Below are 5,047 nucleotides of genomic sequence, written 5' to 3'. Positions count from 1 at the left end.
TAGTGTAAGCATATTATTTTGAAAAATTTGTCTTTAAAGAATGAAATGGGGGGGGCACCTGGATGGTTCAGTGGGTTAAGCCTCTGCCTTCAGCTCAGGTCATGATCTCAGGGTCCTGGGATCCAGCTTGTCATTGGGCCCTCTGCTCAGCGGGGAGCCTGCTTCTCTTTCTGCCTCTCTGCCTACTTGTGATCTCTGTCAAATAAATAAAATCTTTTAAAAACTAAATAAAAAATAATGAAATGAGAAATGTGTCAAAATATGTTGTCCTATGTGTTTTTAACAGAATTGCTGAGGTGTAATTCACATACCATACATATCATTTGCCCATTTAAAATGTACGATTCAAGGATGCCTGAGTGGCTCAGTCGTTTAAGCTTCTGCCTTCAGCTCAGGCCATGATCCTGGGGTCCTGGGATCGAGACCAGCATCAGATTCCCTACCCAGCAAGAAGCCTGCTTCTCCCTCTCCCTCTGCTGTTCCCCTTGCTTGTGCTTTCTCGCTCTCTCTCTGTCAAATAAAACAATAAAAATAAAATGTACAGTTCAGTGGCTTTTAGTATAATCACAGAGTTGTACATCTTTAAGTTCAATTTTAATCATTTTCATTACTCCAAAAATATGCAACCTTTACTAGTCATGTAATTTTATCAAAAATAATCCTTTAGTAACAGTTGACTTAAAATCTATACATATTACTTTGATAAAATGAAAAATGCCAATTGTATGTATTTCAGATTATTAATGACAATCTGCAAGAGCACGGTTGGGTTAGTCATTGGGGCATGTGACTCTTCATTTTGGGGTTATGAGTTTGATCCCCATATTGGGTGTAAAGATTACACAGTTGGTTGAACATCTGACTCTTGGTTTCACATCAGGCTATGCTCTCAGGGTCATGAGATTGAGCCCTGTGTCAGGCTCCATGCTCAACACAGAGTCTGCTTGGTACTTGCTCTCTACCTCCCCTCCCCATGCTCATTGTGCTCGTTCTCTTCTGAAATAAATCTTTTTTTAAGATTTTATTTATTTGACAGATCACAAGTAGGCAGAGAGGCAGGCAGAGAGGGGGAAGCAGGCTCCCCACTGAGCAGAGAGCCCGATGCAGGCTCGATCCCAGGACCCTGGGACCACGACCCGAGCCGAAGGCAGAGGCTTTAACCCACTGAGCCACCCAGGTGCCCCTCTTTTTAGCATTTCAGTGCTGACTTCTGATAAGAGCTAAAATGGATTGGCATATTTATCCTTCATTTCTCCTCAAAGACCACATTTTTTTTTAAAAGATTTTATTTATTTATTTGACAGGCAGAGATCACAAGTAGGCAGAGAGGCAGGCAGAGAGAGGAAGGGAAGCAGGCTCCCCGCTGTGCAGAGAGCCCGATGCGGGGCTCGATCCCAGGACCCTGGGATCATGACCTGAGCCGAAGGCAGCGGCTTAACCCACTGAGCCACCCAGGCGCCCCTCAAAGACCACATTTAAAGGAATACAAGGAGGGTGCCTCTGTGGCTCAGTTGGTTAAGCATCTGCCTTTGGCTCAGGTCATGATGCCGGGTTCCTGGGATCAACCCACATATCAGGCTTTCTGCCTACCAGGGAGTCTGCTTTTCCCTCTATCCTTTCCCTCTCTACCAAACAAATAGAATCTTTAAAAAAAAAAAAATAAAGGGGCGCCTGGGTGGCTCAGTGGGTTAAAGCCTCTGCCTTTGGCTCAGGTCATGATCTCAGCGCCCTGGGATCCAGCCTCACATCGGGCTCTCTGCTCAGCAGGGAGCCTGCTTGCCCCCGTTTCTCTCTGCCTACTTGTGAACTCTCTCTGTCAAATAAAATCTTTTAAAAAAATAATAAAAAATAAAGGATTCCATGGTAATTATATATATAAACTGATAACAATGAAGAAATTAAGATAGACTCAACAGTGGATAAAGGAAAGTCCTGCAAAGTAGGAACCAATGGGTGTGAAGTAATACTACATATGGGAAAAGCCACAGCTTAGCTAGAATGCAGAGCTTTGAACTATGGAGGATGATGGACCTTGAAGGAGCAAGGTATTGTGTGAAGATATAAGTTGGATAAAGGCTTTAAATGGGAATTAAATGAAAATGAGGATATATAACTTTATTTTTTTTTTTAAGATTTCATTTATTTATTTGACAGAGATCACAAGTAGGCATCAAGGCCGGCAGAGAGAGAGAGAGGAGGAAGAAGGCTCCCCGCGGAACATAGAGCCCGATGTGGGGCCCGATCCCAGAACCCTGGGATCATGACCCTTCAAGCCAAAGGGAGACACTGAACCCCCCCCCCCCTCCCCCCTGGGGTCCCCATTTTTTTTTTTTTTTTTTTAATTTAAACTTTTCTTAGTTAACATTACTTTTTTTTTTTAAAATTTTTTTTTTTTTTTTTTTAATTTAAGAGAAGGAGCATGAGCTGGGCAGGGAGAGTGGGGCAGAGGGAATGGGAGAAGCAAGCTCTCCACTGAGCAGGGTGTCCCTGCCCAGAATGATTATCTTGTTTCATTTCTTTCTTTTCTTTTCTTTTTTTTTTTTTTTTAAGATTTTATTTGAGACAGAGCACAGAGGAAGAGTAAGGGGGAGAAATAGACTTGCCACAGAGCAGTGACCCTGATATGGGCCTCAGTCCCAGGACCCCAAGATCATGATCTGCGCTGAAGGTAACTGCTCAACTGGCTAAACCCAGGTGCCGCCTGAAAGATTATTAAAGGAAAAGCCTGGCAGGATGCTTGGGTGGCTCAGTCATTAAGCATCTGCCTTTGGCTCAGGTCATGATCTCAGGGTCCTGGGATCAAGCACTGTATCAAGCTCCCTGCTCAGCAGGAAGCCTGCTTCTCCCTCTCCTACTCCCCCAGTCTCTCTCTCTCTCTCTCTCTCTCAAATAAATAAATAAATAAATAACCCAAAAAAACTCCTTAAAAAAAAAAAAAAAAAAAAGGAAAAGCCTGACAGTCCATAACCACAGTCACAGTACTCTTAATCATCATGCAGTGCCTCACTACTAACCATGTACAGAAAACTAAGATAAAAATTAGAGGAAAGCCTGCACCATGAAAGAGAAACCAGTGTTAAAAAAAAAAAAAAATCAACCTGGAGGAAATAACAGGGAACAGAAGAGTGATTAAAACAAGTCTAGTTAAGAATTCATTGCACCCATCCAAAAAGAAAAAGATGCTGTGAAAAAGGTACTTAGAATAACAAAGAGCTCTAAAAAATTTTAATGCGTACATAGTTTTAAAAGTAAGTTTGATTTCCCCCCAGTTTTAAGAGACACCCAAAGCATTCCTTTTTTTTTTTTTTTTAAAGATTGTATTTATTTATTTGACATACAGAGATCACAAGTAGGCAGAGCAGCAGGCAGAGAGAGGGGGGGAAGCAGGCTCCCCGCTGAGCAGTGGGGCTCCATCACAGGACCCTGGGATCATGACCTGAGCCGAAGGCAGAGGCTTAACCCACTGAGCCACCCAGGCACCCCTCCCTTTTTTTTTTTTTTTTTTTTAAGCATTCCTTTTAATACTGGTAAGACCACCACCATCTGTCACCAACTTTATCACAACTGCCCAAGAAACTGATCCCAATAAGGAAGCTATAATCATAACTTATTAACCAACCTCTAAAACTTCCCAAGGCATAATCTTTTTTTTTTTTTTTTTTAAGATTTTATTTATTTGACAGAGAGAGATCACAAGTAGACAGAGAGGCAGGCAGAGAGAGAGACAGAGAGAGAGAGAGAGAGGGAAGCAGGCCCCCTGCTGAGCAGAGAGCCCAATGCGGGACTCGATCCCAAAACCCTGAGATCATGACCTGAGCCGAAGGCAGCGGCTTAACCCACTGAGCCACCCAGGCGCCCCGCCAAGGCATAATCTCATCATGCTTCTTGTCTTGGTTTACCCCATTCACCCAGTTCAAGACTTTTTTTTTTTTTTTTAAGATTTTTTTTTATTAGAGAACACAAGCAGGGGGAGTGGCAAGCAGAGGGAGAAGCAATCTCCCGCTGAGCAAGGAGCCTGATTTGGGGCTTGATCCCAGAACTCTGAGATCATGACCTGAGCTGAGGGCAGACACTTAACCAACTGAGCCACCAAGGCATCCGCAGTTCAAGACTCTTAAAGTTATTTGATGACATCTAGACTTTTAACCCTATGAAGCTATTTTCTGATCTGTCCCAATCTTACTAACTGGCCCTCTCCACCTCCTTTCACCATGCTCTAATTCATAGAATTCTCAGAAGCAAAATTGCTTCTTGATTACTTCCTGAGACCACTATTTTCCTTGGAGTCTCCTCAATTAGTGGTTATACTTTAAAAAAAAAAAAAATTTATTTCTTTAAGTAGGCTCTGCACCCAAAATAGGACTTGAACTCACCACCCCAGATCAAGAGTTGTTGCTCAAACAACAACAACAACAACAAACCCACAAAAACAAAAACAAGCAAAAAAAAAAAAAAAAAACCCCAAAAAACAAAAAACAAAAACCCAGTTCTGTGCTCTACTGACTGAGCCAACCGGGTATCATCTGGACCTAGGGTTTTCTCTTTTGGAAGATTTTTAGATACAAATTTGATGTCTTTAATGGATATAGAACTCTTCAGATTGTCTCCTGAGTGTGTCTTGTTGATTTCAGGAAGGAAATAGTCCATTTCATCTAAGGTGTTGAATTTATGGGTATAGAGATTTCTGTTATTATTCCCTTATTATTCTTTTAATGTCTGTGGGATTTCTAGTGGTATTTCCTGTTTTGTTCCTGGTATTGGTAATTTATTTCTTCTCCATTTTTTCCTTAGTCATTCTGGCTAGAGCTTTATCAGTCTTATTGCTTTATTAGACCAGTTTTTGGCTCTATTTATTTTTCTGCTTTTTTATTTTTACTTTAATTAATTTCCCTTTAATCTTACTACTTACTTTTGTTTGCTTTGGGTTTAATTCGCTTAGTTTTCTTAAGGTGAAGGCTTAAGTTACTGATTTTAGATCTTTCTTTTTCTTTTTCTTTTTTTTTTTTTTTTTAAAGATTTTATTTATTTATTTGCCAGAGACAGAGGG

The sequence above is a fragment of the Lontra canadensis genome, unplaced genomic scaffold (assembly GCF_010015895.1).
Source record: "Lontra canadensis isolate GAN:19392208 unplaced genomic scaffold, GSC_riverotter_1.0 scaffold1, whole genome shotgun sequence".
Classification (NCBI taxonomy): Eukaryota; Metazoa; Chordata; class Mammalia; order Carnivora; family Mustelidae; genus Lontra; species Lontra canadensis.
The sequence above is the reverse complement of the archived record's forward strand: the minus strand, read 5'-3'. Positions refer to the sequence as shown.